At 43.8% G+C, this 19,665-nt stretch overlaps 1 protein-coding gene across 1 annotated transcript in view; it reads right to left on the bottom strand.

Annotated features, from left to right (window-relative positions):
* The window catches only part of mical3a (microtubule associated monooxygenase, calponin and LIM domain containing 3a), a 60,887-nt gene extending 45,517 nt beyond the window's left edge, over positions 1–15,370 (bottom strand). Inside the window, exon 1 of the mRNA XM_071526257.1 lies at positions 15,221–15,370. The gene's annotated coding sequence lies outside the window, so the exon portion shown is untranslated. The remainder of the gene's footprint in view (positions 1–15,220) is intronic.
* Between the last annotated feature and the right edge of the window lie 4,295 nt (positions 15,371–19,665).

Below are 19,665 nucleotides of genomic sequence, written 5' to 3'. Positions count from 1 at the left end.
CTGTACTTGCCCCCTGGTGTGTTACTGCCTCCTGTATGAACACTGCGAGAGTGAGAGTTTGACTTGTGTTGTTGTTTTTACCTGCTATGACATGCAGCAGTGTAGCCATTGTGTGTTCTGCGTTTTCACCCCCAGGGGGAAGAGATCACTCTTGCTCGTCTGGCGTCTGTAGCTCAGCTGTCAGGCCTGGAATGTCTTTATGGGCTCTCTCTCTCTCTCCGACTCTCACACTGGATTTTAGCAGAATAGGCAGCCTTTAAAGGTCAGCTTTTCTCAATGTCGATGCAAAGTTGAAGGGGAGATAATGGGGAAAAATGGAGGATAAAAGAAACCTTACAAAGTGCCGCCGTGTCAGTGGCGATGACTGTACAAAACCTTGTTTGATCCAGTCTGTTTGCTGAGTAATGAGGATCGGGCCAAGCATTGTCTCTCTGTTTAAGTTTGCATCAGTTCCCCAGGGCGACGATGCAGAAACTCGCTTTGCCTGCTAGAGGTTTCACTGTGGCTCAGAAGACAGGATCATTTTATGGAGGTTTGCCTATGTAACACTTTGCCATTTGACCTCTAGAGAGACGATCCGCAGAATCAGGATCTTTCAAAGGCTGCTTAAAAGAAATAAACCATGAAAACTAAGTGTGTGTAAGAAAGAATGAAAGCAGATTTCCATTTTCGCGACGAATGATTTCGAACAGGAATCATTACGCTATGAATCAGAAAGGAAATGGCTAGTAAACAATGGAGATAGATTAATTATTAAATGTTTTTGTCTAGGGACTGGGCCTATGCTCTGTCTTTGACTGGATAGGGTTGCAGTCTGGTGCCAGGACAGGACAGGACTGGGTGGGGCACCTCATGGCAGGACATCACCCAATACTTTGATCCACAAGCCACAGTTCATGGTCCTCACGTCTCAAAAAAACACAGAAGGGTAAAACAAAGCTATGTGTGTCATATCAGATATGACACAAAATTCACAATGGCAAAAATCCTTCCGTAACCTTATATTGACCTGTACAAGAGGAACACCTTTGTCACATGCTGAAATGAGTTCGCCTAAGATTACTGGAAAGCTGCAAATGTTTCCTGAGGAAATCACACATGAACTGCCTACTACTGTGTAAAAGGTTGACTGGTGACTATGAAGTGGTCTCCGCACACCACTGTCCAGGAAGCCCAGCTAGCTCATGGAAACCAATGCAGTCCCAGTCCCAGTGGCGATACATGATGAAAGGGAAGCAGGTACAGAGGTCGGCGGGCCTCCCTTTCACACCCTGCCAACTCCTCACTGCTGTGGAAACAGCAGGCTCTGGGTTTGGCTCGGCCTCAGTCCGTCAGGCCCAGCGCTGGAAGTGCAGTGCCAGCAAAGATGGAAGGGGCCTCTTCCACCACAGTCACTTAAATAACCAGCTACTCCCTTCCCTCTATCTCACCCAAACCCACAGCACAGTCTGGTAGTGAAAGTGTACGGCTTGACTCTCACCTTCACAATGAAAAACCGCACACTGTGAAGTCTATCGGCACCTGCAACAGCTGTGCAAAGTCTGTGGGTATGTGTACACACACACACACACACACACACTCACACTCACACTCACACTCACACACAAGTAGGAGCCACGCACATCTATGTTTGCCTTTGTGTCTTGCCTGGCCAGAAAAACAATCAGAAACCATTTTAGACTCAATAAATTGTTACAATTAAGACTGGGCCTTATGAAACCTTCCATTCTTTTTGTCTGCGAAGGACCTCAGTGTAGTACATGTAACATACTGTAGTATGACAGTGGAGGTAAGACAATGACACCAACACTCATTTAACAAAACAAAAACCTGAAGCTCAGACCTGTCAAGTTCTGAAGGGAATTCCTCTGCTGTGCTCTTTGACCCTGCTGATGGTTTTCAGCTTAGCGACAGAAAAGGACACAAGGGAAGAGATCACAATTCATCAGCATTTAGACTGTTTTATGAGGCCGAGAACAAAAAGGCAGAACAGCTCGATTATAGGCATGTCAAACATCTTGTCTGAAGCCTCATGGAACCATACTTAAATAAAAAAGAAAACATTCTGCGCCCTAAAACAGAGCGTGAGCTTGAGAAAATGGTCACAGAAGGGTAATAGGAGACACAGCTTCTATCTCTTGCTGCTGCCACCCTCCCCATTCCCAGCTGGGACAAACACTCAGTGGGTTGTTCTCCTCCTAACTGTAAGCAAGGGGGTTCTGGAGGACACATGGAGGGCCAAGGAGGGCAATTGAGCAGATATTATCATCCCTATGGCACACTCCTGGGGAAGATCGCAGCAAACATTTAACACCCTTAGAGGTCTTTGAAGGGGGGGGGGGGGGGTGATCATTGACTGGATGTGCTGTGTCACCAGTGTGTGTGTTGTGGAAAGATGCTGCAGTACAGCTACAGATCAGCTGTGACAATGCTATTGACACAGCTAAACAACCAGAGACAACTTGACCTATAATTAGACAGAATTGCAGCCTCCTGCAGAGACTCATATGTCCACTCAACATGAAATGCTGCATTGTATATTTTTGCTCCGATTGTATTTATGACTCGAAGAAAAGGGAGAGAAACAGTGGTGTGGCTGGGCGGCTGGCTGGTTCAGTGGCTTAAGAGTAGCAACCCTGCATTGATAATATCGAGTGAGGGAGGGTGACGTTTATGAAATAAGCGACAAAAGTGCTTTTTTCGACAAAATCCTATTTCCTCCAACAGCACTAAAATTCCCGACCATGCAGTTTTAAGTGGATAATGCAAAGGAGAATGTAAAAAACAGCTTTGCCTCGGCGCACCCTCAAAATCTCCTGACATCTGGATGAGCTGCAGGATTTCACACTCTAAAGAATTACATCGCAACATGAATACATGCAAGCCCACACACCCCTCCTCCTCCTCCCCCACCGCGCGCACACACACACACACACACATACATATGGCATGCCTTTGTAGTTTACTGGTTGTATTACGTCATCGTCTAACCCAAAAATAGATTCACAGATTAGGCCACTAGGCAACATGTTGGAAGGCGCTGCTTTCATTTAAACACACGCGGTACTTGTTTACTAGTAGTCAGCAAGAAATTGTAAATAAGAACCCACCTGGATAAATATATTTCAAGTAGTGGTGGCTGATCTATATTTGTATTTTCTTTTTCCTGCTCGGCCACTGTGGAGAACGTATCTGGGGTTTCACACAGTTGCGCGTGTTTATTTTGTCTGCGTTCAATTTTGATTTTCATTCCAGGATCAAAGCCAGAGACTCAAAAAAAAGAAGTATAAAAATGATGCGGTGTCCAAAAGATGTCATTTTTTCCCCCCGTCACTATGAGAGAAAACAGATGACTGAAGGGATTTTGGCGTGGAACCGTGTAAGTGGAGGGAGAGTCGGTAAAAAAACAACCAAGAGTTTTGGAGGCGTAAATACAAGTTAAATTGCTTACCGACTAGAACAGAATAACAAACTGGGCTACTGGAAGCTTGCGAGTGTCCGCCTGTATCCTTAAATAGCACTTTGTCCTGGGTCTCAGGCTCTTGGATGAGTGATGTTCAGAGGGCACCCTAGAGATGAAAGTAATATCCCGGCCCCGTCTCCTCCTTTCATCCATCAGGAGACTTGGCAGAGAGGAGGTGGGAGGACAGGATGCAATGTGATCAGTCTCTCCGAGCGGTGGATATCTTCAGAATAATGGACGTACAAACAGAACATTTAGTCCTTCTAAACTGTAGCCCTGTTATTGTCCTAGACCGCCCAATTCCCCCATCCTAAATGCCTGTAACAGTAGTTGGATTTGACAGCTCATTCCTTCCTGTTTGCCTTCAAATGACTGCTGCATTGTCTTTATGGCTGACAGTTATTGATCACCTTAATGTTCCCTTCATACTCATTTATGATAATCACCGGAGAGGGCTACATTACAGTATGACTGTGCAGCTAATTGCGGTGCAATGCAGTGGCAGGTGTGGTGCATTCAGGGCCTGCCTGTGGGCTGTAAATAGATTGTACTAAGAGGACGGTTGGACAGAGTTGTTATCTCCTCTTTCTGTATCTTCTGTTCCACTGGTCATTATGTACACATTATTTAGGCTAGAAATAGGGTAAAGTTCACTACCGTTGTAAATGAATACACAGGCCAAAGCTAGGCAAATTCAGAAATCAATACAATCTAACAGAACAGCAAACCAAAATCAAGTTAGTTCAGTCAATAAAAATATTAGTTTCCTCGAAATCCTGCATAATTTAATTGCTTCCTACTATTTTCCCCATTCCGTTTTCCTTCCGCTCCCGCTTCTTTCCAAGACAGAAGTGTGTTGACTCTGTGAACTCTGCAGCTGGTGGGAAGCCTCCAGAGGCCGAGACCGTTGCAGAAACAGGAACCACCAACACACACTCTGCTGTCTGAACAGATGCACAGCGATGTTATGATGTCGTACAGTATCCTTTCTGTTGGATAACAGACTTCTCTCCCTCCCTCCCTCTCTCTCTTTCAACAAGCAGTCAGGCAGTGGTCATCACATTGTCACAGCATCACCTCTGTTCTTCTTAGTGATTGAAAGGTTGATACTTGGCCTTATGAGGGCAACTGATCCATTCACAATCGGTGATAATTGCCCAGACAATTCCTTCATCTTCACCATGTCAGTCTATGAACCATAGCTGTAAACAAACACTAGGCTTATTACGAAGTCGTTCCTCACAGATGGGGGTTGTGGAGCCTCTGGTCAAACTCTGGCCCCATATAAAGTCTGTTACAACAGCAGCAGTGTGACAATATCACATGGGAGAGTTATCAAGAATCAAGTCTATAAACATTCCTGGAGGAAACGTGTTCATCTTAACCGGCGGATCAGAAACTGGTGCAAGTATAATTATCTGATCACACAAAGATATGAAGTCAACAACGTGGATGAATGACTGTATTATTCTCTCTTTTCAGTTATTGGCCAAATATTGCCATTGTGAGCCTGTCGAAACCACTATGCTGAGCTCTTCACAGGGAGAGCGGTCTCCTGTCCTATTCATCTTCACAAATTCCCCTCCAGGAGTGGAGACAGTTGTCTGTCTATTCAAAGGGATTTCAGCAGACAAAGCCTCGGAGCACAGTGAGCATGCAAACATTTGTTGACTGAAACTAAACTTGCTTCTGGCAAAGCCCGTCTCCGAGCCATCTGTCTTTTGAATCGCTTCTGTTTCTGACAATTAGGCTACACCGTGCCGCCGGGCCGTTCGCTTTAATTCCCACGACCAATACGGATTTCTGACAGCGGCAGCAACCGAGAGCCTTTGAGCCAAATATATGAATTTCACGTTGCCCTCACTTAAACACTACACAGAAAAATCACTGCCTGACAAATTAATACTCAGCCCACTGGAATAACATCGAGACATGCACCCAGTCAAATTTATCACTTTTACGGTGTTCTGGGATTCAGTGAACCAAGACGTACACCATGTGCATGCAGCATCCTGTTTTGGAGACCAGCTCATCACTTGTGCCATGTGTCATCAACCTCGCCCCGCTCCCCCCCCCTTCCCCAATCTTTCCTGTTACTCCACTGCATGCTGCCCAGTAAAGCAGAAACAAGGATGCATTCCTCTTTACTGCTCGGCATGCTTACTGCTTAATGTAGGCTAGTTCAGCCAATTTTAAAATATATTTCAGGTATTTATTGGCCTTTACATCTCAACTCTCAACAAGTAAAAATGTAAATGATGATTACACCTTCTCACAGTACAAGCCACTTTCCAGGTATCTGTTCAAGATTAGTTAGCCTGTTAAATTATGGATTGTGTTATTTATTGTGCAGTACATAAATGTATGGCTAGAGTTGGGCCTAAATAGAAAAGCTAACCAAGAAAGAGACCATGACCGGCTACACTTGACCTTCTCACATTATGTAATCTGAAAGTCTAAAGTGACTGCAGATCGGAGGCAGTCCTGCTCCAAGATGCTTGATTAATACTGGTCCTGCTTAGTTCTGCTGCCAATGTGCACCCTCCAATTCTGTCCAACAGAGAGAAGGCTTAACTGAATTTGAGCACTATTACATTCCTGAATTTACTGGCCTATATCAAACTCATTCCAACCATGACAGGGGATTTCAAATGGATTGGTTACAAAGTACAAATAGCACAGCCAGTGAAAGAATTAGCCTAGAGTAACTCAAAATCTCTCTCTCAGACTACTCAGGGGAATATTTAGCGACAACAAAGGGTCTCTCTTATCAAATTTCTATTAGTAATGCCTGCGGGGTAATCTGAGCCTTCGCCCGGACCGTTTGTTTATGAGTGTCCAACATGGTCGATTAGAACGGCCTGCCAGCACTTGCCAGAGCTATTTGATTTAGGAAACCTCTCAAATCCCAGCTCCGACGTCACTTCGTCTACCTTCATGCCTTTCATAACAAAACTAGACCAGGCACCGCAGCTATGCAGCCATGAAAACAAGCATGAGAGAGATTGAGGAAAATGTGGGATTACAGTAAAACACAGCTATCCCTGCGTTCTGTTATCAATGGCATCGCCCATTCAAATCCACTGATTTGGCTACAAGCTTCCAGGGATTTTGCCATTTGGCTATCTCCGTCATTCATTTGCATATTTCATACCAGAGCGCAGTGAGATGGTGGCATGTATCCAGTTACTCATATACTCAGATCTATCCTTCCCAGGAAACTAGGAAGTGCAATCTGAGAGCGGTGTGCAAACATCGCCAACAGAGACTAGTTTCCTCGGCTTAGTCATGACCGTTGCGGAATGGAGGCTGGAGGAGGAGAGGAGGTGAAAGAATGAAGGACAGAAAGAAGGAGAGGATGCCTTCAGACAGGGCAGCATGCTACAGCACCTTTTCATCTGTGACCCATCTGTTTTATGTAACCATGCAGAAAGCAAATAGCAAAAAGAAAAGAAAATAATATATGGAGCTCTAGACAGGAATTATATTACAACACCAGCAACTGATTCACCTCCAACAATACCTGACATGCCAATCTCAGTGGATTCCCATTTTTTCATAACAAAGAAAATATGTTCAAATTGATTCCTTCATCTCTCTTCACTTTAAGACACATGATGGACAGGAATATAAACAGCTGGGCCAAGACTTAAAATAACTAACTTTAGTGGCTCATAACTGGATAACATGTACAATGCATGTAGGCCAGTTCCATGGTATGTTTCTTATTCTGGCAGGCCATGGGAAACTACAGTACAGCTCTGCTCACCGTGTCAGCCCCCCCCCCCCCCCCCCCATATTAATTACAAAGCCAATGTTTAAACTTCGAAGAGCCTCGGCAAACAGACAGAATTCCAGACCGTTTGGATGGCTGCTGAATATAACCGCCAGGCTGAAAATTACCTACGAAAGGCTGAGAGGTGAACTTCATATTCCCACTGCTGTGTGACATTTTATGATTCCTTTGTGGGGTTGAACTGAGAGGTTCTGGTAAGCCTTCACTGGTTGTGATATTCCTACTCTGTCTATGTTTTGATTCGCAGTCTATTCTTACTGTCATCCATCTCCTGTCTTGATGTCAGATATGGATTTACAGGTGTTAGCTGTTGTCAACGGTTACAAAAGTGCAAAAACAAAGAAAAAAGCTAATTATATTCTGACATTCACAGTTAATTCAAGCAAGAAATGAAAGACCAAGAATAAAGTTGAGGATAACAAACTGATTACAGGAACATTGCAACACTGCCAAAGGAATGATGTCTCTGAAGTAGTCTGCTATGTAAAAAGCTCAGATCAACATTTACTAGATGTATTAAATCCAAATTTATGAACATCAATGCCTCAGACAAACCATTGCGGCTCCGGGTCAAAACCCTTTAGTGCTTGACAAGAACAAAGAATCAATGGCTGCTTAGAAAAGCTTAGATGGAACATGCAACAGTTAGACACAGCCAGCACCAGCCATAATCCTGTCACACACACACACACTTTGCTTTCTCTAATCCCAGTGCGAGGGTGGGGCCTGTGAGCAGCTCAGATGGTAAACAAGTGGCGGATGTATGGAGATCGTGAGACGGGGGGAACGGACAGAATGAGCTACCAGGAGTCCGCTCTGCTCCATTACACCGACTACCCACCTACCTACCGCTGCAGTTGCCTTAACCTTTCTCCAGGGCTCAAACAACCCAAAGATTGACTTGTGACAGTCTGCCAGGCCGCAGGAAAGCAGCTGCAGCAACCTAACAACCCCGAGGGCCTCTTGCACTTGAGTAGGTTGTATTCTAACCAAACCAACGACTAGGGTGAAGCCCAGGATGCATAGGAGGAGAGTAGGTGTAAACATGCAGGCAAAGCTAAGACTATACTTTGCTTGATATTAGGGTTAGTCAGTGAGAAGCAGACACAACTAAAACTCATAATTGTAACAACTGGCAAATTTTTGTTCGCTTTGGTCACTGAAATGTAACTTTTGTTAAAACTGAAGTAAACCACACCTGTGTTTTGAGTTGTGATAAGTTGAGAACGTTCCAAAAGGCTTATTTTCCATCTGCAAGTCAAACCCTGTCAATAAAACAAGTGAATACACCCAGAATTCAAATCCGGGATTGTGCACATAGGATCCAACAGATAATAGCGTGAGAATATGCAAGAGTGGTTGCTTTCCAGCCTCGCATTGCTCAATCATTTCATCTCCCTCCTGCCAGCTCCACTAAACAGTCCAGCACACCCAGGACCGTAGGAAGACAGGCCTTCCTGTGTGAACTGCGCAGAGCCGCAGACTAATCCAGTAGGAAGGTAACCAAACACCCACACAGAGCCATGAAACATGCTGATAGCTTTACCGGAGAAAGCATGAAAACAGATTCCTCCCGAATTACACTTTAATCCCTGTCACATTTTACAAGCTGCAGGCGCTAGACAAATTAATTGTTGGGCAGGTGCAGCACAGACTACGTTTAAACAGTAGGTGAAAAGTATTTGGGTACAAGTCATGTTTCAATAAATAAATACAAATAGGGGGGAAGAACGTGACCAGAAAGGAGGGAAAAGCAGACACTCCATGAAAGGAGACGTCCCACTAATGCCAATGTTAAAATCCAGTGCAGAACGGTGCACAGCAACTCTGGCACAATTGGCTGCACAAAGCAGACAACAACCCACACAATGTTACCGAGTGGTAATGTTAGCTTGGCCACTGTTATGTTGTCTTTCTGACGTCACAACTAAGCAACATAATTCCTGTTTGTGATCCTGAATAAAGTCACATTTTACAGTCATGGAGTTGTCTGACAACAGAAGTAGAAAGATGTAGCCTATCAAAGACAACACTTGTATAATGTTATACGTTTCATTTAATTTCTCAAAATAAGCTATGACAGCCTGAGTTGGAGGTGACAGAAAGTGCACTCAGGGTTGGACACAAATTCAAGGACTATTCAATGACTTTTAAGGTCTTACTTGGTAACATTTATGGACTCAAAATTGGCATCTTTTGGGATAAGACATGATATTGTTCAAGAAGTCAAGAAATGATGTTGAAATAAATCATTTTAATGTGCTTTTAACTGCTACAGTATAACAGCGCAGATAGCCATCATTGGGTTTTCTGTTTTTTTTGGGGGGGGGATCCAGAGGGCTGAGGGCATATTGATGAATTTAGTGCTATACTTTAATTAAGACCACCCATTCCTTCTCAAAAAACATTTAAATCCTTATTATACATTTTTAAAATCCACAAACTTTCAAAGCTGGGAACCATGTGGACTTATTAACAGCAATGGAGGGAACCCCTTTCCCACTGGATTGAAACTGTATTTCTATCTATATGCCTCGCTAAACAGGCATATTATAAAACAACATTCAGGAACAGTTTTACTTTCCTAATCACCTAAGCAATAACACTTTAATGATGCTAATAACCTAGTAATTAGGCTTAGACTAGACCTCTATTGCTCGTAGCATCAGCTGCTAAGGAAGCGTGGGTCATTTGGAAGTGCCCCCCTGAGCGTGAGCTTTGATGTGTGTCAGGGTCGCTGTGGCCTGGCGCTGGCCATCCCCGAGACAGCCCAGCAACCCCACCCTGACAAAAGAAAGGATGGGAGAGACAAGCCTACTGTAAGCTTTTTCACTTTCTTCTGGGAATGAACTTTTAGTGGGCTTGTCTCTCCGTCAAGACTGCCAGAGAAGAATTTGCCTCTTGTCGAGATAAGAAGATAACAAGGCCCCGGGGCTCCTTCAAACACAACCAGAGAGTGAATGTGAAATATGATGTGATCTCTGGGGGGATGAAGGGTTTACTACAGTGAAAGGTCCTGACTTTGGAGGAAGGTTGGGAGCTATAGGCACAGCAGCTGTTAAGACGCTTCCTGATGCCTGATAGCTAAAAAGGACAAGCTGTTAGCAAGAAAAAACATGGCAAATGCAGGTTTGGGAACATAAAGCTGTGGCAGAATAAGACCTGAAAAGTAACAGCATGGCCTCAATCTATCAGGCTACATCAGCCCAGCGCTGGGTAGCAACACCCTTGGGTGTTATTGCTTTCTAGTCTCTTAGAGGACAGAGACATGGTTTATTAATCATGTGGATCCCAGACTACAGGGTCTGGCATAGTTTAGATTTCAACAGGTGAGGATGCGTTTCAGAGGAGAAAGGACACTTAACTTTAGCTCACCAGTGCAGTAGTGGATTCCAGGTTGGCAGTGACTAATGACGGCCATTCCAGAGGTCATTTTAGATGTCCCTCTGTCTGCCAAGTACCAACATAGGTAGCCCTCAGCATCATGAAACTGACTTAGGCAACACATTCCAGTAGAGCCAGTTCCATTCCACAAAGTTATTGGCCTGGAGTCATAAGAATACAGTGTGCTACGTGCACATGGGAGTGGAGTTTTCTGGTGAAATAGAGATATGAAAGATATCATGCATGCAGTTCATGAATCACTTGATTAACTACCCAGCATGCCAACTAATATGCTGTGTGTGAGACCTGGAAACAACAACTATGTAGACCTGTGTTTTGAAGCTTGTATTAATACTAGATAATTTCATCCTGCACAGAGGTGAAAAATTAGATTGCGCAGCTCGACAGTAGTGATCAAGGGTCAGTAGGCTGGCTAAATGTAAACAGCCTCATTTGACTGGCCTGTGGAATGCAGCTGTCACACTGACCCACTTCTGACCTGCAAGGTATAAGAAACAGCCAAGCAGTTCCTACTAAATCTTTAATCTGTGGCTGGAGGAAATCGGCACAGCGAATGGACTATGACCACTTACTGTGCTTTAGACACAACTTCAAGCCAATGCATTTGTTAACAGCTCTCCACACCCATTTGACATAATGTCATGTTTCTAAATTCAAGACTTTATTGCATGTATTTGGCAGGCAGGAAGGAGAATGTAGCGGGTATCACCTTATCTGCTCCCATAGCTTTAACTAGAGCCATGCCCTCACAGGACCTCAGAGATTTGTGAAAGCGGTTTGGATTGACCTTCTGAAGGCCAGGTCCTGGGTTTATACTTTACAGTCTTGGGCTGCATTTTATTCTGAAAATAAACACATAATAACCTTAATGTTGTTGCATCTGCGAGGCTGTTTAGCTGAAGATGTATTGCCATTTCTCTTTATAAGTTATTATCATTCTATTAAAAACATAGCTGGGTTTTACAGTGTGTGAGAGCCTACTTTTCCAGGGGTCCCAGGAGAGGGCTGACTCAGCACTATGGAATAGGCTAACCATCATGACCTCATTCAGACAAGGAAACGTTTGAAAAGCCAGCATGACGGTTGGCTCAATATATTGAATTCCTTACAGTAATTGATTGCTGCAGAACATAAACCTCAAACGGTTAACAGCATACCGTGAGCATCCAATTACAGACATGTCTCCTTTTAAGGGCACACAGACAGCGGACTGGACCTGCTCTCCCAATGTGCGGCCCATTATGTCTGCCGAAGCTGGTTTGACAGCACAGGGGCCAGCGCACTTCTGATGAGTCAACCGCAGCAACAGACCTCTGGGCAAAACCTGACAGTTGGGATACATCCAGCTGTTCGTGACACAGCAGGAGCTGACTTCAGAGGACTTCCTTCCCTCTTTCCTTTCATCTGGCGGTGTTTCCAAATCCAGGGCACTTTGTAGGGCCATGGGGGGTCAGAGCTAGACAGGAACTCACTCTCTCCCTCTCTTCCTCTGAGAGACGGCTCAGTGAGGGGTCAGAGTGACTCAGTCCGCCTCACCTATTCCCTGCACTCATCCACACACTACCCTCCATGGCACAAAATGAAGAGGATGACACTGGTGCATCCAGCATCAAAACTGTTAATTCCAAGCAGGACAGTTTCAATACATTCACAATGGTGCATGAGTTCATGCATTTCGATGGTGTCTTGTGTAATTAAACGTATTTCCAGTTGAAACAGGATGTTGGGTGGGACATAACATAGGGAGTGACTGTTCAAAAGTGGGCATAACAAACCTGGATGAAACCTCAGTGCTTTGCACATGATCTTGAACTATCACAATTTGCAGATTCTTCAAAATTAATAAATTCTAGCCGACAGGATCGCAACCATGGTGTCTTAGGAAAAGTAAAGTGTTTTCAGGGGTGAGCACCCAAAAATCATGTTGCCACCCATTTCACTTTGAAAGTTGTGTTCCAGGTTCCAGGTTTTTTATGATGGGAGAGGCAGAAAATCTGGGGGAAAAATCTGTGAGTATTCTGGTACGGTCCTTCTGGTACAGCATGAAGTAACCAAGTAAAGCAATGTGATTTTGATATAAAAATACTACAAAATAATTTTTGGGTATTTTGGGGAGGCATTTATTGTTTGATAAGTGTATGATATGGAGAATTAGCTAACAAGGTGAAAAAGTCATTTTTCATTTCATCATGAGCCTGACCAACCCATCTCCACAGATCTACAAAACATAGGATTGAAGTGTCATTGTTCTTGCACCTATACTGTGCTCTCCAATCCATGCAGGGGGGTTGTAGACCAGAGGTTACATTATATGCAAGTCTGAGCTAGGGCTGGGCGATATGGACCAAAAATGATATCTCGGTATTTTCTACAAAGTGGGCTAAATGTTCAGTTGTAAGTAGGGCTGGGTGATATGGACACATTTTTTTTGAACAAATACCTCGATATCGATACTGCGACAATATTGTAGGGTTGACTATTGGTGCTTTCACTAAATATTTACACAATGAGATTTTTGATAAATAATCATCAGTAATGTGGATATAATGACTAAGTGGGTAAAGGCAAATAGCCTAATAGAACAGCTAGAACAGTCTGGTAAGTTCAGAAAATTACATCACTTTACTGTAATGCAGCCTTTAAAACCAGGAAAAGACAACACTTATGCCATATCACGATATTACGATATCCAAAATCTAAGACGATATCTAGTCTCATATCACAATATCGACATAATATTGATATATTGCCCAGCCCTAGTCTGAGCTAGCTTCTTCCACCTTCTCCAGTTATCTGTGTGTTTGTGCTGAGTCAGCCAGCCAGCAAACATCCTCCTCCTCCTCTGCTCCACATCCTGATCTCTTGGGAGGGGAACTGAGTTATGATAACACAGGGAGCTGCAGCGGAGCAGCACATCCCGACAAACGTCTGCCTGCCCAGCTATAGCCAGTGACCCCAGAGAAGTTGCCAAGACAAAGTCTAGCATCGTTGGAGCCATTACGGCCGAAAAAGAAACCAGATAAAATGCAACAAACAAGACAAGACAAGAGTTCAATATCACCAATCAATATAACAAATGCTCCATCATTCCGCAAAGACAGGGTAAGAGTCTTTGTCCAGGGGAAGCGCCTGTCAGGTCAGGACCCGACTGGTCCATCTAGCCGCAGGCTGCCTCTTGTTACTGTGTGTTGATGTATGGCCAAATCTGGGTCAGCTGGTATTGTCATATGGTATTGCTGTTGACCGTCGGTGTGCAGTCAGTCAACACTGACACCAAAAACATCCATAAAAGCAAATATAACTGAGGCGCACAGGACAGGTCTGACAAGAGGGACATTAGTAACAAAAGATGACAGCCGCATATCTGGCACAGTATGAAAAATTCCTGGTCTAACAGGTGTTGGTCTAACTTTGTTGTACACATATCAGTGTGGCTCAGTAGATCAGTGCAACCCTCAAACTCTTAACAGCAGCAACATCAATGGGAGTCTACTTGTTTGCCTTGAAGATTTGCATAATTCAGTTTGGGACTCTGAGCTCTGACAGTGAAAATAAGCTGCAAAATTACCAAAGCATATCACTTCTCTTCTCCATGACACTACAGACAGAAACAGACACTCAAAATACAGAGGTGAGGTAGTTTACACAAAGTAAATTATGAAGCCATTAGACAATTTCAGCTGGATACCTTCTTTCACTTCCAACAGACACTGGAGCAGAACTGGCTATAAAAGGAGAAACATAATGTACTGAAGTGGCTCCAGCTATCACTTGTTATTAGAACTGCTAGTGCAAGAGCAACCACATTTGAGGCTACATTATTTAGCAATAAATATATGTAAACATCTAAATATAAAAACAGAAGGAAATCTAAATTAGGCTTACACAACATGTGTACCCTCAGCAACATCACAGTTCTTACTCCAAACCACAAAAACCACAATAACAATAGCCATTCTTCCTTAAGAGCCTGACCAAACACTATGTAATTAGCCTATCCTTGCCGGTTAATTCCTTATTGTGTTATTAATGCCATACTGTCACAAGTCCAACAAGTTCACAAGCTCAAATGTCAACCTGAGTCACAGAGGCAGATATCTAAGCGTTTCATATAAAATATATCATATAACATGTGTCAGTTCGGTTATTAGCCAATACAATAAACACATATCTCCTGGAATCCAGCTTTGTATACTATATTATTTCGTTCAAGATGAGGAAAGAGCAAAATCCATCGGGAGCAAATAAACACTATCCACTGCATTCCGCAGGATACTATCCACACTAGACCCGACTGGACTAGGCTGCTATATTGCACCAAAAAAGCAAGGTTGACAGATGGCCACTGATGCACCATTAGAGAATTGCACATGCTATCTGTAGATATTACAGTCGGAATTAATGTAAGATAATGTTGTTGAGTCGTTAGCTGCCCAATGAAAATCACCAAAGCGTGACATTCCCAAACGTGCAGAGGTGCAGTCCGTGGATCCCAGAGAGAGAGAAAAAAAATGCACCATGTTTAGCAAGCGGTCGGGACGAATATCTCCTCTTACCTTTGAAGCGTGTGTTTATAATCCATCCGTGTAGCACGAGGATGAATCCATTTGTAAATGCAGGTTTCCCCCCTAAAAATTCACAGCATTCACTGGCCTATTATTTAGCGGGTAATGCTTGTTAAGGCCAGACGAGGCAGCCACACAGCAGAGAAGGCGCAACTTGAAACTGACAGAGAGGGATCGGTCGAAGCCTTGTCGACGGTACGGAGGGGACCGCAACCGAGTCTATAAATAACAACACGCTACCCAAACGTTACAGCGTCTCTCATTTCATCGAGACTCGTCGTTATATAAACAGTATAGCATCGTATGTTGTCCAGTTGGGACGAAACGATGTCACATTCGCAGTATAATTGGATTATTTTACAGCTCTAAAGAGAGAAACCCCCGCCGCTCCTTGGAGTGAGCGAGCGTGTTTCAACTCAGTTTAATCCGATTGGTCTCTTCCAACGTGACGTTGCAGTAGGCGCAGCGGCAGGGGAGGTAATGCTGCCTTCAGGTGCTATCGGAAATATCACAACTTCATACATTTAGAGCGCTGTACATAACGACTGGGAAAGAACCCGAGTTGCCGAGATGTAACGTTTAGGAGGCGGATGGATGCAATGTCAACAACTGATTTTAAAAGTGATGTATTCAATTTAATATTATGTGTAATTATTTGGCATTCATTTTCTAGTACATGCACTCACGCACACTTATGTCTAGTGGAACAAATATACAACTTTTGGCTTCTAGATTAATTGAAATATCAACTAGGCATGGCAGATGTGTTTTTTTTCTTCATTCTGTCACATCTGCAAAATAGCACTGTGCCACTTGATGTGTAAAATAAAACTGCCATCTAAAAACTGCTTTTGTTACAGCCTCCATTTAGCCCCCTTTCATTTTTTGACATCTTAACATGAGTGTATTTGAAATGGATAAATGTATAAGACCTAATAATTAATCATAATTATTAATAATAATAATTACACAGACCAATGACTATCTAATGATGCAGTTAGTTAATTTCATAAATAAGATAAAATTATCTCATTATTGTTTGTTTACTTACACTTATATACTGCTTGTTATATACTTCATGTTGGTTCATTTACATGATATTACAAAAAGATCACAATGCATTCTGGGCAGATGCTCTCCCAAAGTTTTACATAGTTGTTAACTTGCTTCCTGGTTGACCTCAAATACTTCACCTGAGTTATCAGAGTAATGGACAAAAAGCAGTCAAACACATGACACAGCGTTTATATGGCTTCAGTAGTAAGAAGTACGAGGAGCACTTGAAGGGGGCATAATTCTTCCACATGGTTGTGTGACATAAGAAGATGAATAGATTCTAAGATATAATTTCTCAGTCTCAGCGAGTCTGTTGTGTCTGCACATGTGTCTGTCTACATGTCTGATACATGGAGAAAATCTTGAAAAATATCATTCCTGTTGAATTCCCATAATTTCTTTGTCTTCTAACAAAGTCTAGACATGCACTGTGCAGCGGTTTTACAGGGGCTGAAGTCTGACTTTGTGGAGAATGTCTTAAGATTACAACTTGGGAAAATTATAGGCTTCGCACAATCATTTTCGTATGGCAAGACATCACATGGAAACAGTAGCACAGAGAGTCTGTAGCTGCTGCCAACAGACAGAAATCCACATTGTCACTGATATAGACTCCTTTGTCCTTTTTGAATCAGATCACAATCCAAGACTCCTCCTCATGCTGCTTAGAACAAGCATATCAAGAGTAAACCTACGCTCCAGCAGCACAGCAAACCAGACTGTAAATCTAAATAACCCAATAACAATAGCACTAATAATTATCCCAAGTGTCTTGGCTGTTTAGAGGGAAAGGTCAACGACATGCACGCCCTTCTTAAAGCCCATTCAACTATCAAAGTCACAGCAGCAGCAAATGTGCTTTTTCTAACAACTGAACCGCAAGCTAGCGAAACACCGCATCGTCCAATTGTGACCACTTGAGATAAAGCTCGGACACTCTGGTCAGAAATAGGGTTTTATCTGCTCTCTGGTGAGTGTTCAGGCCGCATGCTGAATGTTGTTAGGTGTGCTGGGAGGAGGAACCGCTCTCCGCCACTATCAGCTCTCTGCACATTACAGGGTCTGTCTCTCCCTCTCCAGCATCCAGCAAGGCGGACACCTTCCTGTCACCTCCTGTCACCGGACAGATAGGCTGCTGCGGCTGCTTTGGAGAGCACACAGAGACACAAGCTATTTGTAATCTATTTGTAAAAGATACTCCGTGAACTTCAACTTGAATTCAGCCTTGTGGAAGGATCGGTTTCATCCACTGCTACCGCTACACTTTTACAACAGCAGTGAAATAGTTAAGTCTGCTGCTAGTGTTACATGATAGCAGACCGTATATCACTCGACAACTGATGTCAGAAGTGCTGTGCCATAGAGCACAAAATATCTGTTCCAGACTTCCAAGCCTGCATGTTTGTAAAAGATACGAGAGAGATACGTGGGTATCTGTGGAATTTAATACCAGCCACTACCCAGGTTATCATGAATGGGTCATGCACCTTTGGTTCCACAGTCAAATGTCATTTGCCTTGAATAAGTACAGTGCTGTATGGCGCACAGACAAAGACTGTGTTTGGTAGGAAACTAAATAATCATTAGTGTACCTCCAAACAACTATTTCCTCTATTAAATGCTTATTATGAGGATTATCTGATTAAGGGCCGGGGTGGAATATGGGCTCCAGGCCATATACCTTCTCCCACATGTTCAGTAAAAACAGAAGCCTTGGTAATGCTTTCTTTTAGGGCGGTGAAAAAACATTAACCTTCTGACTTCCTCCTGCACAGTACAGTGAATTGGGGTCCTGTGCTGCTGCATGACTGTGTAAGTGCATAATGGCACTATAATGTCTTGTAACTTACCAGGCAAACAAAAAAATCCTTATTCATTACATGTGTTACCTTTAACAGGGTAAGACAATTGGTCCGTTCAGGGGTGAAAGTGTCTATAAAGTACTGTGTTAAAAAAAGGAAGATATTTCTGCAATTAAGGTTAAGTGTAAAATGAAAAACAACTCTTTCTCATGAACTGAACATGAAAACGTTAACATTGCACCATGATCTTTCATATCTCATGCTATTGCAGTAGGTTCAAACCGAAGCTAGGTCAAAACAACAACAGTTTTACTCGTATTCAGGAAAGCGCACGGTTTCCATCATCACAAGGACATTCCACATTTGAGGCCTCCAATCAGAACAAGCTGACCTAGTTGGATTGGAAGGTTTCGCTAATTAAACAAACCACAGGGGGACACGGGATGTCAACCGAGAGCGAGAGAGAAAAAGGGAGAGAGAGACTTGGCGGAGGAGTAAAAAACAGGGCTGATAGGAGATTAGAGAAGGAGAAGAGCAGCGTTCACAGCACATCAGAGAGAGTTTCTCCGCGTTATGAAACTGCCCCTAATTACACTGAACACCGCGGTTTCCACCACTCCTCTGTTCACCGGTGGGGTTTGTCAACACCTATTCACTCTGGATCAGTGGAAGCTGACTGATGCGTGCAGACAAAGGATTGTCTACCTAAGGTGAGGCGGGCTGCACACATTCCCAACATAACAAAAGAATTATGCGAGGCGTGATGTCATCCCTGAAATCTTCAAAGACACATCTGCCGTATCGCATTATCAAACACCGATGACAATGGCGTGCATCAAGCATTCATTCATTCATTCTCCTGTGTTGGTGATGATGATGAAAGAGGATAAAAAAAAAGCCATAGTACTTACTGTGGAGGGAAGACAGGCAGCAGCTGAAACAGCCAAGGTGTTCCACTAGCTGGGATTTGTTCTCTTCTTTCTGTCTGTCCTCTCCCTCCCTTTTCCCTCTCTCTGTCTTTCTCTCCTCCCTCCTACTTCTTCCCCCCTTCTCACCACAGCAAGATGCTGCCTGGACCAGTGCTCGTTGTCATGGCAACCGGGACTCAGGGGTGGGGCGGGGGGGGTTGGGGGTTCCCACGTGACCGGCTCTGCCTGGGCGCTGATTGGTCAGACACGGGGAAGCGGGGAGGAGGGACGGAGGGGGTGGGTGGCGGGAGCCTCCCAGAGATGATGTCACACGCCCACTGGTTCACAAAGGGAGGGATCCTCCTCACTCAGGCTGCCTGCAAGCACACACAGACACAATGGGCATCTTTTTTAAGGTGGGGTTGAGTTGGGTCACTGAGGCCTAAGAGAAGCTACTAGACAGTCAAGGAAACACTGATTCTACTTGAATGATTGACTAACTCACTGACTGACTGACTGACTGAATGACTGACTGACTGACTGAATGACTGACTGACGTGCTGATCAGATATCTACAGCTTGGCTCTGCCTCAGCTGTCTCCCACTGTATTTTGCTCTCCTCTGCGATGCTGCTGCTGCTGTGCGCCACCCACTAAAATGTGCTCCGGCT

Source organism: Centroberyx affinis, unplaced genomic scaffold, assembly GCF_046629955.1.
Source record: "Centroberyx affinis isolate AG114_WGS23_722 - 3 ecotype Tasmania unplaced genomic scaffold, CSIRO-AGI_Caff_v1 ptg000111l_1, whole genome shotgun sequence".
NCBI classification, from domain to species: domain Eukaryota; kingdom Metazoa; phylum Chordata; class Actinopteri; order Beryciformes; family Berycidae; genus Centroberyx; species Centroberyx affinis.
The sequence above is the reverse complement of the archived record's forward strand: the minus strand, read 5'-3'. Positions and strand labels throughout refer to the sequence as shown.